This window comes from Macaca nemestrina, chromosome 9, assembly GCF_043159975.1.
Source record: "Macaca nemestrina isolate mMacNem1 chromosome 9, mMacNem.hap1, whole genome shotgun sequence".
In the NCBI taxonomy this organism is placed as follows: Eukaryota; Metazoa; Chordata; class Mammalia; order Primates; family Cercopithecidae; genus Macaca; species Macaca nemestrina.
In genome coordinates this window covers 53,969,641-53,982,800 of record NC_092133.1, presented here as the reverse complement: position 1 = coordinate 53,982,800, position 13,160 = coordinate 53,969,641, and positions in this window count along the sequence as shown.

Below are 13,160 nucleotides of genomic sequence, written 5' to 3'. Positions count from 1 at the left end.
AAAAATTGTTGCAAAATTCCAAAAATTTTCTCAATATATTTATTGGGAAAAAACCTATGTATAAGTGGACCTGTGCAGTTGAAACCTGTGTTGTTCAAGGGTCAACAGTGTATTAATTTAATTGGTTTCAGTGCAGTAAGACTTTGAAATGGCCTTGAGATAATTTTTAATTGTTTATAACTTCACATATAGTTTCTTAAATACCTCAGCTATACATAATGTTAGTATTTTATTGAAAAAAATGTGTGTAATTCTTATTAAAAGATGACTAGCAATAGCATTTCCAGGTTTAATCCATCACTAAATTGCTCCATTAGCACAGAATTAGAAGCTCAGGGATTGACCACAGATCCACTAATCAAGGAGAATATTGTTTGTTCTATACTTCATTATATTATTATTATTATCATTATTGTATAGTTTACATGCAATACAATTCACACATTTAAGTGTACAATTCAGTGTTCAAATTTCCATCAAGCCAGTTAATATATAGGACATATCCTTGTGCCCAAAATGTTGCCTCGTGTACTTTTGAGTCAGTGGCTTACATCTCAACTAATCCCCGGCAATCACTGATTTGATTTCTAAAACTATAGAGGAATTTTGCCTGTTCTAGAATTTCCCATAATCCTTGCATAAGCACTTGAAAAAATAATTCATTCTTCTTTCTCTCTGCATTATGACTGTGAGATTACCCATGTTGCTACTTTTATTATCAATGTTTGTTTTTATCCATGTTCTTTCACAACTATCCATGATTATTCTTTTTATTGCCGAGTGGTGCTACACTGTGTGAAAATATCAAATTGTATTAATGCACCCCCTTGTTGAACATATTTGTATTCTTTCCAATTATTGGCTATTATGAATAGGCTTCTATGAACCTCTGTGTAGAAGTCTTTGTTTGAATGTGTTTTAATATATTTCAAGTAAATATCTAAAGTGTTTGCTAAGTAATATGCAGAGTAATTTTAACTTTGTGATTAACAAACTGTGAAACAGTTTCACTTTTTTCACTCCCACTAGTAATCCCTGGGAATTCCAGTTGTTCCATGTTTCTACTAACACTTGTCAGTAATGTCAGTCTTAAGCCTCAGCCATTCTGGGATGGTATAAAGCCATATCTCATTGTAGTTTTGACTTATACTTCCCTGAAGAGTAATGATTTGGGGCATTTTTTCATGTGCTTATTTGTAACTTTTATATTTGTGTTTATGAAGTATATATTTAAGTATTTCTCTCTGCTTTTATTCTCTTATCATTGAATTTTTAAATATATCCTGATTATAGGCCTCTGTTAAATGTGTATATAGAGGATACTTACTCCTAGTCTATAGCTTGCCTTTCCACTTTCCTAATCATATATTTAGAAAAAAACATTTTAATCATGATGGATGTATGAAAATATTGAGTCTTCCAATCAATGAGTATCATAAGTCTCTTCACTTATTTAGACCTTTAATTTTCACAGTGATATTTAATAATTTCATGGAGTGGTCTTGAACATATTTTGGTGAGGTAGATGTGAAGGAAAATTCTGAGTGACTGTATACCTTGCCAGATGTGATACAGATATAAAAATTGATGTGTAAGCTGGGCACAGTGGCTCACACCTGTAATTCCAGCACCTGGGGGGCTGAGCTGAATTGCTTGAGGCTGGGACTTTGAGACCAGCCTGGGTAACATGATGGAACCGCATCTCAAATACAAAAATTAGGTGGACATGGTGGTGCATATTGATAGTCCTAGCTACTTGGGAGGCTTAGGTTGGTGGATTCTTTGAGCCCAGGATGTCAAGCCTGCAGTGAGCCATGATCAGGCCACTGTACTCCAGCATGGGCAACAGAGAAAGACCCTATCTCAAAAAGAAAAATTGGTGTTTAAAGCAAAAATCCTTAAGACTTTAACTATATAGATGGTAAAAAAGGTTTTAACAGAATGGGAGAATTGATCCTTAAAAATTATGTGGGCAAATGAGCCATTCCTCAACATGAGGTCTTTGTAGCTGAGTGTAATGAAAAGCTGAATAGTAAGCATTTAACACTGGGCAAAATCTCTAATGCCACTGTTTTCTTAAAATATTTCTAAGCAGAAAAGTGGTACCAATACGTGTGAGCAGTGAACAGCTGCTGACTGAGGCTGGGGAAAAGAACCTAAGTGCTGATGACAGTGATAGCTTGAGTAGCTTAGACAGGCAAGGTAGACAAGATAAATATCTTTCCCCTTTGAGTTTAATCCAATTAAGAAAGTTAAAGCTTCTTTCCATCTTTTCCATATTATAAAGAGTTACTGCCACTCAACTTGATCTAAGTCAGATTTGGCATGGCTTTTAGCTGGGTTTTTCATCTCATATTCTTGGTAGTAACATTATTGGAAGAGATCTCAACTGTATTACAAGTGGGATGTGTGACAATTACAGCTGAGATGGACACTGCTGTTCATGGTATTTGAAATGTTTTCATAGAGTGATTATATAAAGCAATGAACTCCTCTGAGAATCCTTTCATACATTTTGTTCTTACGCACAGAAGTTGTTTCCAGGCAGATTTGTACTCCTTTTTTTAAAAATCATTTTCTTTATTGTTTTTTATATCTTGGCACTTTTAGCTATTCATGTGCATTCAGAAGCAGAGTCAGTGCTAAAGGACAGATGAAAGACCAGTTTATTTTGTGTAAATGCCTATTATAAGTAGAAAAACATGCCTCAAAAATAAATTGGATTAAGCTATAGCTTAAAAGCACTCAAAATTGTTTAAAATAGAATGTTACAGCAATCCCAAATCACAATAAGACTATTTGAGACCAAATTAAATTATTAAATATAAATGGCATGTTATAAGGAAGCATAAGATTCCAGTTTAGATTGGCTATGTGTTTCTTAGGTCAAGATTTTTATGGAAAATTTTATATTTGCCTGGAGGTTTTTCTGTTTTTTTGTTTCTTTCTTTTAAAACAACAATAACAAGGGAATCCTAATGTAGATAATCATGCAACTTGAAGTGGAATGCTCTGTAAAAGATCTGTATGTGAACAAAGTCTGCATATCCAGGTACAGTAGAATTGCTCTTAGATTATCTTTAATATATTACAAACAGCTCATTTTGATTATCTGTTGTCTGCTCACGTGTTGTATTCAGTTTGAAAGTTATTAATACCGGCACCTCCCAGAAGGAAAATAAATTTATTAGGTATTAAAGAGAAAATAGTAAAAGATAGTGTAGAGCAGTCATCCATATCCCTATTCCGACACTGTGACCCTGGTAGGCAGTTTTTCTGGAAAGGATTTTTTTTTTTCCGAGATGTCTGTGACTTGTAATGTATAGAAGATCCTTCTTGGTTTGTTTTTGGACCCCATTATTTGACTTGCTCTCATAGGAGATGTAGTCAACATTGAGCTGGGTCTCAAATAATCCTCTGAAAAGCAAGATGTTCCTTGAAGACATTCCAAGGCATGAGACGCCACTTCTGCCCCATCAGACAGAGTCCAGGTTTTCTTGATGGGCCCTTCCTCCTTAAGACTGATATGTAGAAAATGAGCTTATTTCAGTTGCTTCTTTATTGTTAAGATTCAGTGTAGGTGGTTCTCAGGCTTACAGATGAGATAGTTTCTCAGACGAGGTCTCACATTTCTTTGTCACACATTATCTTTGACTCATTGTTTATTATAAGCCTAAGAGTTTCTAAATCCTAAATATAACCTTTTTGCGTGTCTCTTTCCAAGGGGCCAAAAACATTACCTTCTGTTATAAACATTCCTTTAGCTGGTATGGGTACCAGCTTCTTTTTTATGTCAACTTCCCATATTTAGAATTTTCAGAAATATTTTCTATTTTAAGAAATAGCTCAACAGTATGAGAACACTTGATTTAGAAAGGGGTTGATATCTGAGCGGTTTCCAACATCCTACTTCTGGATTAGAATGTCCAAATACCACCACTCCAAGCTAAAGGACAGACGAAAGATCATGTTAGAAACCTGAGGTCCAGAATGACAAAGTGTTTATGCCACAAAGGGACTCAGATTGCTGGTGTTCTGCTTGTCATCCCAGCTATCCTTGTTTCTCTATTCCTGCTCTTTCCTCAAGTGGTTAAGAGCATAGGTTGAGAGTCAGATAGATTTGGTTCAAACTATGTTTAAACTACATTTGTCCTTTGAGTAACATGAGTTTGAGCTGTGTGAGCCCACTTACATGTAGACTTTCTTCCACCAGTGCCACGCCTGAGACAGCAAGACCAATCCCTCCTCCTCAGTCTACTGGGTGTGAAGACAATAAAGATGAAAACTTTTATAATTGATACAGGAACTAGAAATTATTTAGGCAGATAGGGTAAGAGAGTCCTAGGTAAGGTTTCCTTTAAAGAAAAAGCAGCCCCCAAATCATTTCTTTTCTAACAAAAAGCAGCCTCAAAAATCAAGCTTCAAGCATAGATAAGCAACTTAAAAGCTTGCCAACAGAAAAGGGATACCTGGAAGCCAGGTATTTTCAACATGGAGGTTCCCTCTTCCCTTTTCTTTGTTGCCATGTGTGCAGTAAAAAGCAGGCAACATGGCACTGACCAGGTAGAGACTCCATCTGCATAATAAAAGATTAGAATGGGATTGCCAGCTTCTTTGCATGCTATGCAAAGGGCACAACTGGTCCGACCAATCTCTTGTGCCCTATGTAAATCAGACACCGCCTCTTCAAGCTCCTCTATAAAACCATGTGCATTTCACCACAGAACGAGAATATCCACTCTGAAGCTCCTATCTCTCTGCAGGAGAGAGAGCTTTTCTCTTTTCTCTTGCCTATTAAACCTCTGCTCTTAAATTCACTTCTTGTGTGTCCATGGCCTTGATTTCCTTGGCGTGAGAAAACGAACCTTGGGGTTTTTATCCCAGATGAATGACTCTGCTTCATAATGACCCACTCCCTCAGAATAGTAAATATATTTTCTCTTTCTCATGATTTTCTTAGCAACATTTTCTTTTCTCTAGATTACTTTATTGTAAGAATACAGTGTATAACACATGTATGCTAATCAACTGTTTATGTTACTAGTAAGGCTTCCAGTCAACATTAAGTAGGCTATTACTAGTTAACTTTTTGGGGAGTCAAAAGTTATACATAGATTTTCCACTGCACAAAGCGTTAGTGTTTCTAACTCCTGTGTTGTTCAAGCGTTAACTGTAGTTATGATCTTCATGGCCATGTATACAGTATTTAACTTCTCTGAGACTCAATTTTCCCCGCTATAAAATAGGAGTGGTAATCTTGCTTATCTTATACAGTGATGTGAAGACTTATTGAGATAATGCATGTCAAGTGATTGACTCAGTGTCTGACTCATAGGTATAGTAAATAGGCATTATTATTCCATTGCTGTTTATTAAATCACATTTTTATAAAAAATTATTGTATGACAATGAAACTCTTGAGACTCTATGTGTACTTACTTCCCATTGATAGTAATGGGTTTGGACCTAATGTGCTTTAAATCTCCAGCTTATTCTCTAGGGTCAGTGATACACTTACTAGACAAAAGTCAGGCTCTTAAATCAGCACAGGTTAACTGCTATTACAACTTCCAAATCTCAATAAAGTACAGTTTTGTTTCTCACTCATTGGACAGCATGGTGTAGTGCTATAGTGGTTTTTTCTCTGTATATTGGTTTAGAAATTGGGCTTCTTTCCTTTTGTGGCTCCACCGTTTCCTAGGGCCTCGCTGTTCTACACTGGGTCCTTTGCAGATGGCTGACCATTTTTAAAGCATTAGGCCATTTCAAGCATCTATATAGCTAGTAAGATTTAGACAATGTGCTTCTGCATGGAAGACCATGCAGGAGTATTGTCGAGGTCTGCCTAGAAAGTGGCAGACATCACTTCTGCTTACATTCCATTGAAGACATAAATTAAGCATTAGATTTACTTCTACATGTTATAGCTCAGAAATTTCCAACTTCATTCATTAAAAGTATCACTGAAATTATCTATATAAAAATACTCATTATTGCTATTTAGGAAATTCATGCTTATGGGCATCATATTTTCATGCTATTCATAGTCCAATTTTTACTTAATTAAAAACTTGGAAAATGAAAAAATTATGCAGTGCATTTTTCTAAAATCCATTAATTAGCAAAATTCAAGCACAGAATTGCCATTCTTAGAATACAAACACATGGGGAGACTGGGGAAAGTAGTCTAATTGTAGACTCAGGAGGAAATGGAAGTAGGATTTGGTGAGCACATGGCATTAACTCTGAAACAGCCAATGTGGAGTCCAATACATTGACTCACATAGGAGAAAATGATCATATACTTTCAAAGCATTTTGGCATTTGAGCTTCACAACATCACAGTGACATTGATATACACTATCAGATAAAGGAACCGAGATATAAGTAATTTTGTTTATATGCTATGATTTCTGTTTCATTTGGCTTAAATAATTAGCTAACCCATGAAAAGCTATTCTTGTGATTTTAATATTAGCAAAACTAAAATTTAATCTCACACCATATTTTTCAGAGGCTGCTTAAGAGATTTCATAAATCCAGTATTTGGCAGACTATTTCTAACTGCTTTTGTAGATACTAATTTATTTTTGCTTCTTGAATAAAATTTCAGTTTGGTTAGCATAATGCCACATTTGTCTAAATCTTATTAGCTATATAGATGCTTGAAATGGCCTAATGCTTTAAAAATTTTATCCTTAATTAATTAATCCTCAATACCTTTCTGGAGGAAACTTCTAAAAATGACAATACTATATTTCAGTTTTGCTAGTTGATGAATTTTAGGCACAGTCATTGCATAATCTTTTAATTTTCCAAGTTTTTAATTAAGTAAAAATTGGACTATGAATAGCATGCAAATTTGGTACCCATAAGTATAAATCTCCTAAATGGCAATAATGGATATATTTATATGGACTGTCTCATTGATTCTTTTAATTAATAAACTTGGAAACTCCTGAGTAAAAACCTGTAAAAGTACATTTAAACTTTAACTTTAGCTCTTATTATTTCATGGAATTTGACTCTACCATGTTTATTTACTGAGATTTTCTGAAACCTGGATATTAACTAGCAGTCCAAACTGAGAGTGAGACAAAGTTAACTCCTAATTAAAAATTCAAGTACATTTTCCATGGCAGTATGTTTACATTTACACATTAGAAAGAACCTTCCTTACTAAAGCTAATTAAAATTTCATGTGGAAATCTTAACCAGATATTTTCATTTCATATTTAGCTTTTGGTTTATTCAATCACTTAATTGTCCTTCCATGTATGTTACTGTCCTGATTCTCTAACCCACATTTTGGCGAGGTGCTTCACAAATATTATGATCCTTAAAATTTATTTGAAGGTCATTTTGCCATTAACTTCTGTGGTTTTGTGTTTCCCTGTAAGGTTGGGAAGAGGAAATACCTATAAGAACATTATGAAAATATTTCCTACTTCCTTTGGTCTTTTCATAATCCAGATCTGTAGGTTCATCAAGGTTGGGTAGCATCCACTGCTTTATACAAATCTTATTTATGTTAAATTGAATTTTTAAATAGGGGTGGAGAGTTCCAAGAAAGAGGTAGTAGTTGATCACTTTACATGTTGCAGGGGGATCATGTAAGATGAGGACCAAAGTGCTTTATGGACAAGAATGGCATTAGGGCAGTTTAAATCCCTTACAATTTACATGTTACAGATCCAATCCTAGCTCCCAAGTTCTAGAACAGAGATTATTTGCCTCCATTTAAGTCCAGAGTCCAAGACTGATCCAAGATTGGGTGTCAGGGGTGGGTCTTGAAGAAGAAATAAGTGGAATTAGAGGGAGGGAAGGGGAGAAGATCAGAGCAGATTTATAGAGAGGAGTGCATAGAAGAGTAAGAGTAGCCATGATAGTGCTCTGAGTCCTGAGTTCTAGCTTGTTGTGGAGGCCTCGGTCCACTCCTCAACTTGGCTTCTCTGAGGCAACCAGCATCCTTATGTACAATATAGTCTCTGCTTAAGCTCATTCGAGAAGGATACTTCTTATTTGCAATGAAAAGTTTAAAGTAATCTGATGCCTATCTTGTTTTCAAAATCAACAGAATAACTTATTAGAACAGGATCTGCTTGATGACAACATCCAACATTTTACTTTTGAATAAAGTCTTGGAATCTACCTAAGCTCTCACTACATCATTACCCTTAACCTTATAAAGGTTGGGACAACAACCGTGCCTCCAAATGAATCAGCTGAAAGATTCGCTTCTATAGGAAAATCTGAGAATTCTGCTTTAGCCATTTGTCTTTGATAGAGGATATAGCTCTTTTTTCTCAGCCAGTTGAAGTGTATGTCATATTTTGCTGACTACAAATAAAAGAAATACATCCAGTCATAAAGAATACGTTCTAAGCATATTTGGAAACCAATATCTTTTATAATATACTGCTCTGTGCCTACTGTAGTTATAAATCAAGAAGAATTTGGTCTCACACTCTGTGATACAAGTATATGAGATAAATTGTTTTTAAAAGTCTTGCCCTTTTTATAGGACAGGAAATTTTCAGATCTTCATACAGGATAAATTGTTGCCATAGAATATCAGGAGCAGAATATATATTTTTGTGGTCTCTGGTGGAGATTGGAATTCACTGTTGTAGAAAGGATGAAATTTGTCTAGGAAGCCCACTTAGTACTTAAAACTCAATCACGTGAAGTCACATGCCTCAAACATGCATACATTATATGCTACTTATATTAATAAATAACATCACTAGATTTTGTGTTATTCAGCATCCCTCTCATAAGCCTAAGAAAAGGGAAACAATCAGAATCACTGACATATAGAAAAAGTTGTGTCACATGTGTTTTTTAAGAACTAAGACTTAGAAAATAGTATTTTTTATTTTCTTCATAAAAATGTTCAATCTAGTAATTGGTTATGTTTTCAGCTAAACAGAAAAGTTGCGAGGGTCATTTTAAATCAGTTTTAATTTGAGAGAGAGGATTAGCTATGTACTTCCTTGGGTTATTGTTGGCAATAATGATTCATACGTATACAGTCTCCCAATTTATGTCACTGCCGAAAAATGCCAAGAAGAAAGATTCCAAAGTTTCCAAAATTTCAAACTGATACCCTTCAAATTGCCCATATATTAGTCATCTAGTTCTCATATGTGTTTTTAGGCTCCTTTGTGAAATGGAGAAACTTAGAAATTAATTATTTTTTTCCAAAAAGTTCTTAGTTAACTAAGCTAGTCATCTTATTCTTTCCTGGCTGTTTCTAATGAGATTTACACTTAACGGTAGTCCCCCATTATCTATGGCTTCACTTTCCATGGTTTCAGTTGCCTATGGTCAACTGTGGTCCAAAAATATTAAACGGAAAATTCTAGAAGTAAAAAAATTATAACTTTGCTATGTCACAACTCCTACATCGTTTACCTCACTTCATCTTATGTAGGCATTTTATTATCTCATTATCATTACAAGAAGAAGAAGGATGAGTACAATAAGATATTTTGAGAGAAAGGATGAGACTGACCACCTATATATAGCTTTTATTACAGTATATTATAGTAACAGATCTATTTTATTATTGTTGTTAGCCTCTTACTGTGCCTAATTTATAAAGTAAACTTTATCATACCTAGGTATGTACAGGGCAATCCTAGTACACAAAGCCCTCAGTACTATCTGTGATTTCAAGAATACATTGGCAGTCTTGTACTGTATCCTAGGTAGACAAAGGGGGACCACCATCATCCAAAGTCATTCACAAATTACAGTTATGGAGGTAGACCATGCTTTGCCCTAGAACTTCTCTTCTCGTTTTCCCATGATTCTCATAGTTATTTTTTCAAATTCTGTATTTTATATTCTAGTACTAAAAGAGAGGATTAGGAATCTTGTTTCAAAGCTTTTAATATTTCTCCACTGATTATCAAGTTATGTTTATAGTATAATTTCTTTGGTACACTACTATAGCTCTTATGAAAAATTTTATTTGTCAAATCTCATAAAATATTTTCCTATGAAGTCAAACAGAATTAAACAGAAATTGTTTTTAAGAAATGATCCTGGCAACTTCTCTACAAAGTTGTTTTTGAGATAAAGCTTAAATGTTCAAATGAAATGGATTTTCGGCATTTCTCAGCTGTTGCTTCTTGTAAAAAATTGCTGACAATTTTGGACACTAAATGTTCACTGCATCAAACGGTGATAAATGTTCTGGGTAATGGCACTTTTTCCTGCAGTCTTGCCCCCAAATGATTAAATGTTTATATCTTCCTTTTGCTATTCTTGATGGTCTGAATTTGTTGCTTTCAGTCACAAGTAATAGCAGGTATAATGGATATAGACTTTTAAAAAATCCCTGGTTTCAAATTGTGCTATTTTAGGACAATGTTCCCTGTTCTCTGCTAAATTTGTTTCATAAAATGTGTGGTTGGATAAATATTTGAATTGAGTACTGGCAACATTGATTTTGAACTGATAGTGGTAACTATTGTTTGTAGACCTTGAGAAATCAAGTAAATGACGTAAAAATATAAGAAATTCTGAATCAATAAAACTGTCTCTAATACACTGTCATGTAAACAGGAAGTGGGATAAATTAACTATGAATATCTTCTTATTGCAGAACTCCTGTTATATATTACTTTACTATGTTTTCTTTGAATGTGGATATTTAGCCATTTCAGCAAATCTTGGTCCACTGAAGTCATCAGAGAATGGTTAGAAAGATAATAATTTGGGTTGTTATAATATGGAACTTATGAATAAGTCTCTATTTATGTGACTGAACATAAATGAACTTTGAATTTGACGGTTAAAAAAAAAAAAAAGACTGCAGCCGGGAGTGGTAGCTCATGCTTGTAATCTCAGCACTTTGGGAGGCTGAGGCGGGTGGATCACCTGAGTTTGGGAGTTTGAGACCAGCCTGACTAACATGGAGAAACCCTGTATCTACTAAAAATACAAAATTAGCCGGGCATGGTGGCACATGCCTATAATCCCAGCTACTTGGGAGGCTGAGGCAGGAGAATCTCTTGAACCCAGGAGGCGGATCTTGAGGTGAGTCAAGATTCGCCATTGCATTCCAGCCTGGAAAATAAGAGCGAAACTCCATCTCAAAAAAAAAAAAAAAAAAAAAAAAAAAGACTGCTAAAATAAACCAAGCTATTCCAGGAATAAATTGCTCTTGACTCGTCAATCAGAACAAATGTCAAATTGCAATGAACTTACACAAAATATGCTATTAATTTTTATGTGAACATATTTTTGTTTTGTAGCAATTTTTTATTCAATGCGTATCTATTTAAAATAATTAAATGTGATTAAATACCATGCTGCCATATTTAGATTGTTAATATATTAACAATACAACTGAATTAGACGTCAAGCAAGTTTGGCAATTATTATTAATGTTAAGGTTCATACACTAAGCACAAGTCACCATAGCTTATTAAATGAAATCCAATACACTTTCAAACTAGAGGTTCTAATCAAGGAAAAATTTTATCACAATCTACTTCTATTCTTTGGTATGCTACCATGAATTCTGATTTATAATATTTCAATGTTCAAAACGTGAACAAAGAATATGAGCAACATAAAGAGGAAGAAACAACCAATAAGAGTAAAAACCTAATTAAATTATGCTTGTAATAACTGCCTTTCCTTGTGCTACTCAACTGGATGTTAACTTCTGAAGTTAACTGGATGTTAACTTCTGAAGTCCTTTTTCTGTTCAATATGGAATCCATACAATCCAGAACACTAGGTGCTCAAAGATTAGATAAATGAGAGTCCATTTAGAAAACTGGTAATAATTCTCCATTTTCCAGAGTTACTAAAATAGCATGAATGTTGAGTTCCTAAATAGTTATAACCACCAGTATGTTCTAAATCTAGATGTTTCTATTTTTACAGAATGCTCATAAAATATCAAAATTCAATAGTTAAAAATTGATAAAAATATGTTATCAATGACTTTTAACTCTTGATTTAAGGCAGAAGAGAAAAATAGACTACAAATTGTTAAATCATGACAAATGCATTCATTTTTATTTGTGAATCAAAAATAAAATATCTAAGGCAGTTTAATGATTTAGTCTTATGTCTAATATGAATTAATCATCAGCGGATTGGCACATCTCAACTTTATTATTTAGTTTCTAAACCACCAACACTAGTACAACTCAATTAACTTTGAGATTTCAATTAAATCTTAATGGGTCCAGAAACTATTACTTTACCAGATTTGTGACTAAAGTGTCAACAAATATTTCTTTAATGTTTACTTTTAGTGGTCAGTAGCTAGTGAATAGACTTAGCTCTGATACTCATTCATTACTTCAGAATTTATTGAATATTGTTCTGTGCCACATATGGAACAAATATATGTAAATACATATAAAATAATGCCAGTCAATGGGATGGTTTGTGGTGCTAGGTTTTAAAAATTTGAATTTATTATAAATTTTTAAGTTGGCTTTATATATGGAATCCGTAAAGTATCTGAAATTGGCAGAGAGCATTGAAGTAAAAACCCCTGGTGACCACATGGAAACAGTTCTCCAAGGTCATAGCCAGAGCTGTCATATAGGGAGGACTGGCAAAGTATAGAGAATTTTTGAGATAAAATGAAAGCAAAAGACCCAGGGACATTGGGCTTTGGCTGGTCAAGAAGCAATGATAAACCAGATGACCATTTCTCAAGGAGTAAAGAGAGACAGCTGCTCATTGTCATCTTTAGCATTCACTATACATCAACAGCGATTTACATTTCTCTGTGTTAATTGACGTTGTGTGGGATCATTGCAGAACCAAAACTCACAGTCTTCCTTGATGGAAATCTGTCTATGCCCTGGATCCCTCGTTCATTAATCCTCCTGTTTGGGACCAGAATTTCCAGATTATTTTTTGTGTGCAAAGATGGGGGCATACTTGTTAGAACGTTGAATATGGATTCATAAAAGCATTTTTTGCCAGATGGTAAAGTTGTGACAGAAGGCTGAGTGCTTCCATGCATAAAAAAGGAAATGCAACAAAATCTCCTTGGAATTTTCTTCATGTTCAGAGGATTAACTAAGGCAACAGAAAGCTCATATCCTGCTTTGTGGGGACTGATGGAGGAGCAAACAGATGCTCAAAATCAGAGCTATCTGGCTTATGTTCTGGCT